Source organism: Sus scrofa, chromosome 3, assembly GCF_000003025.6.
Source record: "Sus scrofa isolate TJ Tabasco breed Duroc chromosome 3, Sscrofa11.1, whole genome shotgun sequence".
In the NCBI taxonomy this organism is placed as follows: domain Eukaryota; kingdom Metazoa; phylum Chordata; class Mammalia; order Artiodactyla; family Suidae; genus Sus; species Sus scrofa.
This window is the reverse complement of record NC_010445.4, coordinates 2128145-2143728: the sequence shown is the minus strand read 5'-3', so window position 1 is coordinate 2143728 and position 15584 is coordinate 2128145.

Genomic DNA, 15584 nt, shown 5'->3' with positions numbered 1-15584 from the left:
CCTTCCTTCCTTCCTTCTTCCTTCTTTCTTTCTTTCTTTCTTTCTTTCTTTCCTTCTTTCTTTCCTTCCTTCCTTCCTTCCTTCCTTCCTTTCTTTCTTTTTTTCTTTCTTTCTTTCTTTCTTTCTTTCTTTCTTTCTTTCTTTCTTTCTTTCTTTCTTTCTTATTACCCAAATGAATTTATCACATCTGTAGTTATATAATGATCATAACAATCCAATTTCACAGGATTTCCATCCCACACCCAAGCACATCCCCCACCCCCCAAACTGTCTCCTCTGGAGACCATAAGTTTTTCAACGTCCATGACTCAGCATCTGTTCTGCAAAGAAGTTCAGTCTGTCCTTTTTTCAGATTCCACATGTCAGTGAAAGCATTGGATGTTGGTGTCTCATTGTATGGCTGACTTCACTTCGCAGGATAATTTCTAGGTCCATCCATGTTGCTTAAAATGCTGGTATTTCATTCCTTTGAATGGCTGAGTAATATTCTATTGTGTATATGTACCAAATATTCTTGATCCACTCCTCTGTTGATGGACATTGAGGTTGTTTCCATGTCTTGGCTATTGCACTTGCAATGAACATTGGAGTACATGTGTCTTTGTGAGTCATGGTTTTCTCTGGATAGATGCCCAGGAGTGGGGTTGCTGGATCAAATGGTAGCTCTATGTTTAGTTTTCTGAGGCATCTCCATTCTGTTTTCCACAGTGGTTGCACCAATTTACAATCCCACCCACAGTGTACTAGTGTTCCTTCTTCTCCACACCCTCTCCACTTCTTGTTTGTAGACTTTTGGATGATGGCCATTCTGGCTGGTGCAAGGTGGTGCCTCGTAGTGGTTTTGATTTGCATGTCTCTAATGATGAGTGATGTTGAACATCTTTTCATGTGTTTTTTGGCCACCTGTATGTCTTCTATGGAGAACTATCTGTTTAGGTCTTCTGCCCATTTTTTGATGGGGTTGTTTGTTTTTTTGGTATGGAGCTGCAGAAGATGTTTATAAATTTTGGAGATGAATCCCTTGTCAGTTGATTCACTTGCAAAGATTTTCTCCCATTCTGTGGGTTGTCTTTTCATTCTGTTTAGGGTTTCTTTTGCTGTGCAGAAACTTTTAAGTTTGATTAGGTCCCATTTGTTTATTTTTTGTTTTATTGTCAATACTCTAAGAGGTGGATCTGATAAGATGTTGCTGTCGGAGAGTGTTTGGCCTGTTTTTCTCTAAGAGTTTGATAGTGTCTGGTCTTATATCTAGGTCTTTAATCCATTCTGAGTTTATTTTTGTGTCTGGTGTTAGGGAGTGTTCTAATTTCATTCTTTTCCATGTGGCTGTCCAGTTTTCCCAGCACCACTTATTGAACAAGCTATCCTTTCTCCATTGTATATTCTTGCCTCCTTTGTCATAGATGAGTTGGCTGTAGGTGCATGGGTTTAATTCTGGGCTTTCTATCCTGTTCCACTGATCTCTATTTCTGCCTTTGTGCCAGTACCATACAGTTTTGATGATTGTTGCTTTGTAGTAGAGTCTGAAGTCTGGGAGCCTGATTCCTCCAGCTCCATTTTTCTTTTTTAGGATATCTTTGGCTATTCTGTGTCTTTTGTGCTTCCAAACAAACTTTAAAATATTTTGTTCGTGTTCTCTGAAAAATTTTCTTGGTAATGCTTGAGTTTCTTTTACATGAGACTGGAGTAAATTTTTATTTTGTCCCAAATGACTGTCATTTCGGTTCTGAGTTACTTGCAGCCTAGAGTAATTCTTCACAGACAGAGGAACAACCTTTTCCTTTGTAGTTTCAGATACCATGGACATGAGTGGACCTTCTGGTAGGTTTTTGCCTCACATTAGAGATATAAACTGTTAATAAAAGAACTCTTAACGAACGAATACTTCATCCCAAAAAGACAATAGCATGTATCCTGTAGCATTTTCTAGCCTTTCGACTCTTAGAGATCACATCAGCACCACAAAGCCTTGGGAGTAATGAGGGTTTTTTTTTGGGGGGGGGGGGACTGACTAGGAGGGGGCCTGGTCCTCTCCTTGTGATAAACCAGCTCTACATCGCTTGAATGAGTTTGCCAGAAGTGTGATGCCTTTAAAAATAAAATAAAATTCCCACAAGAGCCAGTTAGCAATTCTTCTTCTTCCCAAACAGCCCCCAGGAACAAGTTGGATGTGCTGGGTCTGGAGAGGCCATGATTCCAGAGGTTCAGTGATTATTTAGGGCCAGATAAACTGCCACCTGAGGAGCCGTGAGAGCCGCAGGTGTTCCTCCTCCATCTTGTTAGAGCTCCAAGTTCAACAATAAATTTTCCCCGCACCGAGGCAGTCGTGTTCCCACTTAGAAACAAGGCTTCCTTGTAACGTATGTCAAGAGCGCCAGGGAGACAGACATGCCTGGAAAAGAGTCCTGCAGTAAGAAGGTGCCCTCTGATTTATTTATATGTATGTCTTTGACCTCAGCATTCTCGGGCTTTTGCAGAAGAAGCAGACCTGCAGCTGGCCTAGAACTGGGGGGCAGGCTGGACAAGGAGGGGGCAAGACAGGCCACCCTTGGATAAAGATACATCAAAAGAATTGGTAGCGGGTGTTTTTTCCCCCAAGTAATTCTAGCCAGGCTGCAGGCTGCAGAGCCGTGGGGCTGCGTCTGTGCCCATCAGCCGGGTGGGCAAAGAGACGGGAGGACGGGCTCTGCATTCTGGGTGAAGGTCAGACAAAGTTGGCAGGAGCCCGGGGTGTGGCACCCCGGGGAATCGGTCCCCTGATGATTTCAAGGAAGACCCCCTGACATCATTTGCTCAAGCCCCAGGCTCCCGTTTGTCAGCCGCCCGGGAAGGAAAGCAGGGCCCGGGGAGGCAGAGCATAAGCTCTGCAGAGTCTGGCTGCGGCTCCAGCTATCACCCAGGGGCCTGCAGACTGAGGGTTTCCTTTGGAGCCGGCCCAGGGCTCAGGGAGGCCGCCCTGAGCTACACCGTGGGGCATGCCACCCACACAGCGAGCGAGCCCAGGTCCCAGGCTCTGGAAAGGGCCCTGGGCCAGGCCGATAACACCAGTGACAAATGTTTGGTCTACCTCCAAGGACCCCAGCCACGCAGCTCAGAGCCCCAGCAAGCGTGCTGTGTGTGTCAACCTACATTTTTCTAGGGACAAAAGCCAGGATTTCTCAGATTCCTAAGGGATCCTGTAAGCCCCAAGAGATGAAGGCCCATTGCTCTTGGCTTAGGCAAATATTAACTTGTTTTTCAGTTCCTCCTCTGGGCCAAGCATTTTACAAATGCCCTGGTCCTTACAGATTCCAAAATGCTTCTCCACGTTATGCAGGAGAAAATTGAGGCTCAGAGAGATGAAGCAACTTGACCAAAGTCACACAGCTGATAGTTGGAACTCCACCCAGGCCTGGCTGCTTGGCCACCTGCAGGCTCCCAGGCTGGATCTTCCCCTTCAGAGGTGCTGTGTGGGGCCCTGTGGCATCTGTGTGCCTCTCTGCTCGTCCAGCAACGGGGGAAGGGGTTGCTGTCCAGGGCAGTGTCTGGTTTGGGGCCAGGTCGCCTAATGATCATATCGAGAGGTGGCAGACTTCCTCTCTGGGATGGGGGCAGCCTCCCCTGCCTGGTCTTGCCGCCTGGGCGGGCCTGGGTGTCCACCTCAAGGCCACAAGCCGGGAAGGGGAAGGTGGGGAATGGAGGAAAGGAGTATCTTTGCGCCGTGGCGTCCTGCCATCGTGCTGCTCTCAAAAGCTGCTGCATCTGAGGGCCTCGTTGGCCTATAAGTGCGTCCCTCTGAGTTGGCATCCCTTGCATGGCCTGCTGTGCTCCGTCTCCAAGGTTTGTGTCTGGCAGGCCCGCCAAGGGCAACCAGGATGCTCTGGCTGCTTGATGGGGTGGCCCGGCTCCCAGCGGCTGCTCCAGCCCCTTTTATTGCCCAGAAGATTCTGCAACAGTTCCAGCAGCCTCCAGAAAGCCTTGCCTCTGTGCTCTGAGGGCCTGGCGCAGAATCTCCAGGAGGAGAGGGGCCGTGCCAACCAAGGCTGAACCTTGGCTTTTAGTTTTCATTTCAAACCCCAGGGACCCAAACAGAAAGCAACAGGAAGGGCTCCCTGCCCGGCCCCCACTGTTCTCCAAGTGCAGAACACCTGCTGAGCCATCCCCAAGTGGCTGTGGGACATGGGGACTGGGGGCATCCACCTGTCACCTCTCAGGCCAGCTGCCCGGCACTGGGAGCCTCGGGAGTGAGGGGGCAGAGGCTTCCAGGAAGATGTGTGCTTCGCCTTCATTCTTAGTGTCGAATTTTCGTATCCATGGTTTTAAATTTATGTTTTATTAAAGTAGAATTGATTGTATCCATTTTAATAGCCCAAACATTCAGAGTTCAAAAGGCACAGGTTATAAAAAGGCCATGCATTTAAACTTCTCACCCATCCCTGGTTTGGCCAGCCGCAGGCAGTGGAGCATGGGGCTCAGAGACTGACCAGTGGCAGGAAGGGGCTGATGTGTGGAGGCATTAGTTTGCCTAGAATCTTGAATTATAAAAATAGGAGTTCCCATCGTGGCTCGGTGGTTAATGAATCTGACTAGGAACATGAGGTTGCGGGTTCGATCCCTGGCCTTGCTCAGTGGGTTAAGGATCCAGCATTGCCCTGCACTATGGTGTAGGTCGCAGATGCGGCTCAGATCCCGCGTTGCTGTGGCTGTGGTGTAGGCCGGTGACAACAGCTCCGATTCGACCCCTAGCCTGGGAACCTCCATGTGCCATAGCAGTGGCCCTAGAAAAGGCAAAAAAGACAAAAAAAAAAAATTATAAAAATAGTATTTTCAGGGCTCAGCAGTAACGAACCTGATTAGTTATCCACGAGGATTCGGGTTCGATCCCTGGTCTTGCTCAGTGGGTTAAAGGATCTGGTGTTCCTTGGCTGGGGCGTAGGCCGGCACCTGCAGCTCTAATTCCACCCCTCGCCTGGGACCTCCCGTAGGCCGTGCGTGCGGCCCTAAAGAGACAAACAAACAAACAGTGTTTTCAGTCATGCAATTGTTAGTATTTAAAAAATCCAGAAGCAATGATTTGATAAATCGACATATAACATCGATGCTTTACAACAACTGGGTTTTATTTCTCCTGACGACTACAATAACAGAAGGTTTATAGGGGATGCTCATTGCTACAGTTGCGGGTGTGTTAAGATCCACTCTTGGTGGGTTACAGAAACCAGCTTAGGGCAACTGAAGAACAAGTAGGTGTTCTGTCGTGTGTGAGAGTGACTTGTAAGGATCGGGGGACTCACAGACCCCGCTGACAACAAGGTAGCTGGCTGCAAACAGACCCTGGGAGAGTGGTGTTGGAAGAGCCGTCAGAGCTCCCCTAACTCCCTCTCCAGGGCAAGTTATTCTGTTGTGTTTTTGTGCCTTTTTTAAAAATGTAGGGAGTTCCCATCATGGCTCAGTGGTTATGGAATCCGACTAGGAACCATGAGGTTGCGGGTTCATTCCCTGGCCTTGCTCTGTGGGTTAAGGATCTGGTGTTGCTGTGAGCTGTGGTGTAGGTTGCAGACGTGGCTTGGATCCTGCATTGCTGTGGCTGTGGCGCAGGCTGGCAGCTACGGCTCCGATTCGACCCCTAGCCTGGGAACCTCCATATGCCGCAGGTGCGGCCCTCAAAAGACAAAAGACCAAAAAAAAAAAAGAAAAGAAAAAGAAAAATGCAATCGGAAGGCAGAGGTCACTTTTGCTGGTGGGGGTCTCCAGGGAGCTGGGCTGGCTGGGCTCCTAAGGGGCCAAAGTCCGGCCCCTCGCAGGCCTGGGTCAGGATGCGGTTGGTCAGCCCAGGTTGCCGCTGCTCTCGCTGGGCGCTCCCCTGCCTCTGGTTAGCAGCACTGTGCTGGTAGCAGAGCAGCCGCAGCCCACACTGTGGGCCTGCCTGCTGTCCCCCTAGTCATTTGCTGGCTCCTGCCTCTGAGCTCCGCTTCAGGTAAGCCATGCGGGACTGCCTGCTCCTTTTGCTTTGGGGGCCCCAGACCTCTGACCTCAAAAAAGACCCCCCACACCAGCCCAAGAGTGCCGTCCCCTCCAGCGGACCAGTGTACCCACTGCGTGCCAGGCACATCCTGGTGTTTCCAAGCCTGCCACCTATCTGTGCCAGTGGCACATATCACCCCCATTTAACAGATGGGGAAACTGAGTCTGGGAGGGGCCTCACCAGGAAGGGGCAGAGCTGACATCTGCAGAGGAAACGGGACGCTCGTCCGAGCCACCTGTGGCTTCCTGGGTGCGGGCTCTCGCGGAGCTCACATTAGGCTCCAGTTGGGGACAGGGGGCAGGGTCAAGGTCAGATAAAATTTAGGAAAGCGTGAAGAGGGAGAGGGAAGCCCCTCCCCCGTGCTGGGGGGCCTGTGGGAGAGGCCACATGTACCGAGATGCAGGTGGGCTTGCCTCTGTCCCTCCCTGTCCCCTCCCTGGCCACTCATCCATGCTGACCCAACACCCTGTCTCCCTGAAGCGCCAGCCAGCCCTTCACCCCCAGGAGCGCCCCGGCCTGGGTCCCTGGGTCCCCGGGCTTGCCCTTCCAGGCAGGGCTGCCGCGAAGCAGGAAGTCTGGGGCTCTCGGGGGTGGGCCAGGCGGGCGGGGAGGAGGAGGAGAGAAGGGTTTCGGGACCTGGTTTGTTTGGGTACTAAAATTAGCCATCTGTGAGTGAGGGGCCGAGGCCTCACACTCCCCTTTTAGCAGAGGCTGCTGCGAAACCCCAGGTGCTTGCCTGAAAATTGTATTGAAAGTTTCCGAGCCGGTTGGGGTGACTGGAAACGAACCTCTACCACAGGAATTTCTCTTTCCCATCACATGTCACGTGTGGCTCTGATCTTGTTTTGCCCGATGCTGTGTGTCCTCCCCCAGCAGTGGTGTCTCTGATCCAATGGGCCCGGGGGTGTGAGGCGGTGAAATTGTGTTTGCCTCGGGGTGAGGGTGGGGGTGGGGAAAGATGGAGCGGAGGAGAGAAGCAGAAGGAGACAGACACCCGGAGAGACAGCGCTCAGGACCCCGAGAGCCATCAGCACCTCCCGAACAAGATCCCTCTTCCCCTCTGTGCCCCCGCCGGACATCTGGCGTCTTGGTGACATCTGTGTCCAGGTGGGGCTGCACGCAGAGGGCTCCTGGGCATCTGGGGGCGGGAGGAGGCAGGACCCAGGGATGGAAGGGACATCTGAGTTCTAAGATAGCTCTCTGTAACCCCCACCACCACCACCAAAGGCACCTGAGACGTCAAACTGGGTGACAGACACTCCGCGTGGCGTCGCTGAGAGGCCCGAGTGAGGGCACGCAGGGAATCCCGAAAGGGCATCACCTGCCGCTCCGTGGTTGCTACCGGCGGGTCTCCTGAGGCCTGGCCTCCCTCGGCGGCTCCAGTGGGATTTGCCCAAATTAAATGTTCAAAACCAAACCAACGCTCCATTGCTCCCCCCAGCCCTCTGCCTCGCTCCGCTCCAGGGATGCCCCACTGGTCCCTCGGACTGGACGCCTAACACACAGCCTCTATTCATCACTGAACCCGCTGTGCCCGTCAAAGTCCTCCACGCCCCGGCCCCGACCCCTGCTCCCCGCAGCCCACCGGCCCGGCTCTCCCCCTGACGGTTGGTCGGCCAGCAGCGATTCTAACCCATTTCTCTGCCATGAACCCCTTGGCCGTCTGGAAGCCCAGAGACGTCCTCCTTCTCAAAATAACATCTTTAAAAATTGAAGTGTAATTGGAGTTCCTGTCGCGGCGCAGTGGTTAATGAATCTGACTAGGAACCATGGGGTTGCAGGTTCAATCCCTGGCCTTGCTCCGTGGGTTAGGGATCCGGCGTTGCCATGAGAGGTGGTGTAGGTCGCAGACGCAGCTTGGATCCCACGTTGCTGTGGCTGTGGTGTAGGCTGACGGCTACAGCTCTGATTAGACCCCTAGCCTGGGAACCTCCATATGCCGCGGGTGCAGCCCAAGAAATGGCCAAAAGACCAAAAAAAAAAAAAAAATTGAAGTGTAATTGATTTACAACATTGTGTTTCTTTCGGGTGTAGAGCAAAGTAATTCAGTTACAGATTCTTTTACATGACGGGTTATTACAAGGTATTGGCTCTATAGAGCTCCTCGTGCTGTATCGTAGGTCCTTGTTGGCTGGTTGTCTCCGTATATGGTTTTGTGCATGTGTTAACCCCATTCGCCGAAGTTATTCCTCCCTCTCTGTCCCTTGGGTGACGAGAAACGCGCTTTCTACGTCTGTAAGTCCATTTCTGTTTGATAAAGACAGTCATTGGCGTTATTTTCTTAGACGCCACATGCAAGCAATAGCGAATAACATTATTATTAATTTTTATAATTATAATCAATAAGAATATTTGTCCTTCTGATTTTCTCCACTCAGTGTGGTCATCTCTAGGTCCGCCCATGTTGCTGGAAATGGCATTATTTCCTATTTTTATGGCTGAGCAGTATTCCACTGTGTGTGCCTATACCATTGTGTGTGTACACACACACACACGGACACTTAGGTTGCTGCCGTGTCTTCACTATTGTAAACAGTGCTTCTGGGAATGCTGGGGTGCCCGTATCTTTTTGAATTCGAGTTTTCGTCTTTTCTGGATACATGCCCAGGAGTGGGGTTGCAGGATCATAGGGCAGCTCTATTTTCAGTTCTTGGAGGACCCTCCATTCTGTTTCCCACGGTGGCTGCACCAGTTTACGTTCCCAGCAACAGCGTCGGAGGGTTCCCTTTTCTCCACACCCTCTCCGGCCTCCGAGGAACAGCTTTAAATGCATAAAATAAAATGCACCGGCTTGCAAAGGAAACTGTCTTTGTTGAAATACAGTTATCACAATATTTAAAGAGCAACCTTGTAATCTGGTAATTTCTGTGCTTTTCTGTGAATACCTTAAATAACAAGATTCAACAGCAGGACCCAGCAATGGGGCCGACGGCTGTCGTTACTTCAAAGTCGTGATGAGCACAAGGTGATGGAGCCCCCTGTGCCAGGAAGATGCCCAGTTTCCACTGGTGAGCAGGTCCCATGGAAGGAAACGCTAAGTCTCAGTTAAGGGCTAGAGTCAGGGTCCCCCCAGATCCTGCACACGAACCTAAGTACAGAACCAGTGATGGTGGCGGGGGGGCTGGGGCTGTCTTTCTGGACCAGATTGGGTCACATCCCTCCCCTGCTTTAGACCTTCCCCCTGGGTGGTGCTGGGGTGGCATGCGAGGGCCTGACCCTAGCCCGCCCGCCAGCCCCATGTGGCCCTTCCAGAACCTTCTTCCTCCTGCTCTCCACATCCAGCCATGCTGAACATGCCCCTCTGGGGGCCCCAAACGCTTCCTGTGTGAGACCTGCCAGACTGCTGCTCCCTCTGCTGGGGGTATGTTTTGTATATACACAATTTTTATAAGTCAAAGAACTCTGAACCTGAGAAAGGAGAAGTGAGGCCACACTGGGTCAAGCGTGGGCCCAGTGTCCCCACAAGAGAAAAGGGGGGCATTTGGATCCGGACACACGGAGGGGACACGGCACCGCGCAGGCAGGGGCAGGGCCTGGGGCGATGCAGCTGCAAGTCCAGGAATGTGGGGGCCGGGGGTTGGGGGGGAGACCAGTGCTGCAAAAGGCAGAGGGCTCCTGAGGGTCTGTCCAGCCCAGTGGACACCTTGATTTACAGACCTCGAGTCTCCAGACCCAGAAGGGAGCACATTTCTGTTGTTTCAAGCCGTGTGGTTTGAGGTAACCTGTTAGAGCCGCCACGGGAAGCTCAGACACAGCATGTAAACCCCAGCAGAGCTGCCTCACCTCCAGCTTTGCCATCGGCATTGGCTCGGCCGCCCCCCACCCCGGAGCCCCTCCAGGCTCCCCTTCATCCTTCTGTCCCCAAACCCAGCAAAGCCTGGATCACAGCAAGTGACCGCAAGACAGGCCATGCAGCCAGCCCTGCCTTCGCTGTACGAGGAAGGAGAGATGGGGTCAGGTGCAGGAAAGAGGTGCAGACAGAACCAGGTCCCCCCTCCTCTACCCGCAACCCCACGCATGCTCAGTCCCTAAGCCCTGGCGAGGAGGCCCAGACCCCAGAGGCCCCTGCAGCCTCCTTGCAAGTGGCTCCGAGGGTGCATCTGACCTTGAGCGTGGCTGGAGGTGCTTTGTCAGCCCCTAAGCAGGAAGGAAAGCAAGACCTTCAGACGGAGGCCGAGCCTGGGAGGCTGGTCCAAATCTCCCCTCGAGAAAGCCCACCTTTCTTGTCCTTGGAGCCCTGACAGCTTAAAATAAACAACTGCCCAGACACTCACAGTCGCCCTGTGGCCCAGAGGAGAGGGAGGGAAATGATGCCACGAGCTCGGGTCAAGGCGGGGGCTGCGGGGGGCCTGTGCTGCATGGACCGGGCCGGGGCGCACCCACCAGGAATCCCCACAGCACCTGCAGGACCAGTTTCCTGCTGCCTTTCAGGTCGTGAGCCAGAAGCAGGATGGCCAGCTAAGGCCGGGGGATGTTGCCATCGGAAATGAGATTTCTGACCCCCACCCGCCACAGGGTAGGGGTACCGAGACGCTGCGACGGGGTAGGAAAGGAGGGTCCCAGAGACCCCCAATCCAGAGAGGAGCCCCATCCGCAGGCGTGTGTTGGGGGGACATCTCGGTGCAGCCTATTGATCTGGGAGGGAAAGCATTGAAAATCTCGGATAATCTGCACAGCCCTGTTGATGCTTTTTTATCATCAGCCTACCAAATTTACAGCCATCGTCGGCTTGAATTACCATCAACTGCTATATTTTCCGAGAGATTTTCTTTTCTTTCTTTTTTGGACTCGTGTGTGTGTGTGGGTGTGTGTGTGTGACCACACACCCATGCTCCATCAATTTCAGCAAGTGGGTTTGGGTTTCTAGGCTGGGCAGACTTCTAGTGCCCTCTAGTGGTGGGAAGGGCTTCACTCTGCTGTGCCTATGTGCACATGTGTGTTTGCCATGTTTGGGCGTACACACACGTGTATGTGTGTTTGCTGTGCATGTGCCCTCCGTGTGTTTGTGTGCACGCATCTGCTCCTGCTGGGGTGTGGGGAGTCAGGTCATACATGGGCACTGGACCCTGGGTCACAGGTCACACCCGTGCATGGAGACCCCACTCCTGGCTTTGCTGCATCACCCCAGCCCCACTGGTGGCCCAGGCCCCTCCAAGCTGTGACTGCCACCTGTCCCCCAGTGCTCCCCGCCCTCTTCGGATTCTCCCAAACAGGCTGCTGCCAGCTTGGCAAATCCAGCCCCTGCCAACCCCTCAGGTCCACAGACCCACCTTCCATCAGAGACAGCAAAGGGCCACTGGGACCCGTCCCCCGGCCCGGAATTCTGCCGTCCTTGGTGACCTCAACTCCAAAAGGATGAAGCTTTTTTCCCTGGATCTGCAGAGAAGGGGCCTCCCCCCGCCACCGCCCCAGGCACAGACCTCACACACGGACTCCTGGAGAAAAGGAACTGTCGGTTTCCCTGCCAAGGTCTCCCAGGCTGGTCCCAACTCTCCTGCCACTTGCTGTGTGACCTCAGGCAAGTGTCTGTCCCTCCCTGGGCCTCTGCGTCTCTGTGTAAATTCAAAGGAGGGAGCTGGTTTCTAATGATTTTTAAAGGTGCCTCAACAGACAGTCCAGGCCCCCCACCACCACCATGCCTCACACACCCAGCGCCTAAAGCAATGGCTTTCCTTGACACATCCAGCCAGCAGAAAACAGCTTCCACCCGAAGCCAGCGATTTATGCCTCGTTCATCAGCCACCCCCTAACCACCTCCTCCCAGCTTCCTGACCAAGGCAGCACTGCCTCCCAGCCCTCCATGGGCCCTTGGTGGCTGCGGGCAGGGCTGGGAGCAGGACTGGCCCAGAGGCCCTGTGGGTGTCTGGATGGGCAGGCAGGACACAAGGCAGGGAAGGGGCCAGGACCCTCAGGAGCCAGGCCACCCCCTGCCTCACTAATGGGGGCCCTGTGGTCTGCAGCTGAGGCAACCTGCCCGGGGTCACACCGGAGGCCCCTGGGGCCCAGACAGACGTCCTGGTGCTCAGTGGGGGGCCTTAGAGTGGGAGAGGCAGAGAAAGGTGGGGTGCTGCTCCCGGCGCCCCCACGCTCAGGTGAGGCCTCAGCCCTCCACCCTCTGGCCCCTCCCCAGGCAGAGATCCCCCCACCCCAGGGGGCCCAGGCTTTCCTGCTCTGGAAGCCCTTTGCACTGGGCCCCAAAAGACCCTCCTCGTTCTCCGTTTGCCCCAGAAGTGCGTGTTGGTGGCACCTGCCATCCTCAGCCCCACCTCATCATCCAGTAAGTCCCGAGCAGCGTCAAGGAAACGCCTTTGAGAACCTGGCCTCCGCGGCGGGCCAGGCGCTTAGAAACACACCCTGTGAACCCCTCAGAACCCTGGGATAGAGGTGCCCTTGTCACCTGCAGCCGAGGAACTGAGGCTCACAGCCACTCCCCAGGCGGGCATCCCCATGCAGTGCTGGCTCTACGCCATGGCCCCAAGAGCATGCCTGTGACGTGTGCACACGGCAGAGAGGTCCATGCCACCCAGGTGCCCACAGGGAGCAAGCCACACGCTTGGCAGGTCCTAAGAGCAACAGGTTTTAAAATGTCACTTTAGACACCTGGGTCCGGTGAGCTGGGGACTCCCGAAGAGCCCCCAGAATCATTAACCCTCCCCTCCCCCAACATCTCTTCCCCGCCAGGTCCTCGCAGCCGGGGGGGCTTCCCGTGCCCACCAAGGGGCAGGATAGACACCTTCCCATCACTGAGCCCACAGGAGGTTTATTCCTGAACCAAGCAGGTACCACCTGATGGAGAGGACGAGGCACAGGGAGATCCCACATCTTGTCCAAAGCCCCCTGCTGGCAGGACTTTGGAACTTTGGGGAGCACATGCCACCTCGAGAGGCCCGTCATCCCCTCCTGTAGAATTTGGCTGCAGCCCTGTCCCCACCCGCAGAGGAGCTGCCACCCTGGGGCTGAGCCCACTTCTGCCCAGGCATGACCCACCCCCCGCGGTGGGCTGGGATATAAATTAAAATTCAATTTCATTAAGCCAGTGGGCAATCAATCCCTGGCTCTGGCTAACAATGCCGGGCAGGGGGCCTCGCTTCCCCCGCGGCTGTAATTCACTTGGCCTCCCCCGCTCTTGTTCGCAAACTGCTAGAGCTGCACTTTCTGCCCAAATTTATGGTGCTGGCAGCGTCTGGGGCCTGAGTTACAGCTGCAGGTTTGATCGGGGACTGCATTATTCTGCATCTAATCCTCACGCCCTGACAGCCAGGGAAGGGCCTGCTGCTCTCTGCAGCGGGGCATTGTTCTCAGGCCGGCCAGGCACGGGTGGAAGCCGGGACCCTGGGCCAGGGCCCGAGCCACCCACGCCCAGGCAGACACCCCAGATCAGAGAGTCCCACCCACGTGGGTGCTAACGCCGGCAGAACACTCAGCCGTTTCATCCTGTGAAGGCCGTGGAATCCCATTTCACAGATCAGCACAGCGCGGCGGGGAGTTAGGTGACCTGCCCAGGAGATCTCGGCCTCAACGCCAGGCTGGCTGACCACCCGCAGACCCCTCGCCCACGTGCAAAACAATGGTGTCCGCGGGTGTGCCCCTCAGCCCCACTAGGTGCCCAAAAGGGAACAATTCAGGTCACCGAGGAAGCAAATAATGGGCCACAGAATTCTGGGCTCGCGATGCCAGCGAGGCAGCCCGGCGTGTCCCAGGGACAGAGCTGTCTGGGAGACGCAAACATGAAAGCAGCGTGTGGTGCGTGTGCAGGCTTGCGGGTGCACAGAAACGTGCAGGGTGGAGGCATCGCGTCTGCAGGTTCACCGGTGGGTCGCAGGGAGGGCCGTGCGCGTGCGCGTCTCACCTTGCACGGGTCTGAGGGTGGCAGTGAGCAAGGAAAACCTCCGTAATGGGAAGCGCCCCGAAGCTTTTCCCAAGACCCGCATCCCCGCCCACAGAGCATCTGGCTGCAGCTGGATGTTCCCACCCTCTCGTCTGGGCAGCAGGGGTCCCTTGAGTTCACAGGAGGAGGCCTCAGCTGTTTGTGCCTCCCATGGGCACCTCCCATGAGGACTTGGGCACCAGCGGCCTCCAGGCCTCTCCTTCCTTCGCTGGCCTGGGGGAGGGGGCCGCAGAGCCTCCGCCGGATCTGGAGGCACCAGGCAGGGAGGAAGCAAGAAGCGTGGCCCTGGGCAGCATCTCCCAACCTCCCTCAGAGATGCTGGGTCCCGAGTCACTATTTCTGCTCCGCCTGCAGCAGCCGGGCCTCCGCTCCTGCCCGCAGCCTCTGTGAAACGGGCTGAGGCCTCCTGCTGCGATAGGAAGCGCCCAGAGTACAGCACGCCCCACTTTGGGGATCAGTGGAAGGCAGTTCCCTCCCCGTTTCAATTTCCACGCAGGATCCCTGTTCTCCAGGGACTCGTGACTCAGGAGAGCGACAACCAAGTGCACGGAGTCAGATGGAGGCTCAGGCAGAGCCTGTGCCAACCCCGGGCAGCAGTCCAGCAGAGAGAGCCCGCCGGCACGGGGGCTCAGAGGAGGGCGCCAAGGTCGGGCAGGCCCTCTCTCTTCCTCGTGGGCTCCACCCTGAGACCAGACCACCAGCAATCCCTGCTGGACACAGCAAGGGTCCCCCCCTGCCCACGCCGGCCCCTCCACTCTACTGTCCTCTCCGAAGCCCTGCCCCGCAGCCCCGCCCGGCCCAGCAGAGCCCCCCAGGGCCCCCACCGCTCTCGGGGCAGAATCCTCCCCTCAGTCTGATCTCCAGCCCCCCGCAGGGTCTGGTCTCTGCTTCCAGTGCCAGCTGTGTCACCTTACCCCCTGCACCCACACCCACATGTACACACATATCCACAAACACAAGCACACAGACACTTGTGCACCCAATACACTCATCCACACACTATACATGATACAATCACGAACCCACACACCACAAACACACGCATAGGCGCACACTCACAGACACACCTTCACACACACTCATGCAGACGTGTACACAAGCGTGCACCTGTACACACAAACTGGACATATGACATATGCACGCATGTACATGTGCACACATGTGCATGCACGTATATGCCCACACACGTACCTGCATGATCGTGCGTGCACACACACGCCATCACACATATACTCACATACGCACCCATGTGCACATGGTCACACACACAGTGCACTCCTGCATATCCACTCTGGCCATAGGAGACCAAACTTTGCTACCCACCTCCCGTCCCTGTGCCCGTGCCGCCCCTCCCTGTCTGGCTACTTTCAACCTCTTTAAATTTCGGCTAAGGGTGGAGGCTGCCTGCTTGTCTGCACTGCATTCCTTCTTTTTCTGGATCCATAGCTGGTTGACCCTTCCTGCCGCTCGGGTCTGACTGCGCCCCTCCACCAGCTATAGCCAGTGGGCTATTCTGAGTCCGGGGTGGGGCACTGAATGGGTCAAGGGGGACCCCCGGCTCCCTTCCCCTCCGCAGACCAGCTCGCACTGAGGAAGGGGTAGGCAGGAGGGCTGGCAAACGTGGAAGCTGCTGGGTCAGCACCCAAAGGGCACCTGCCTGAGACACACGTGGACCCACAGCCCACCTGTGTC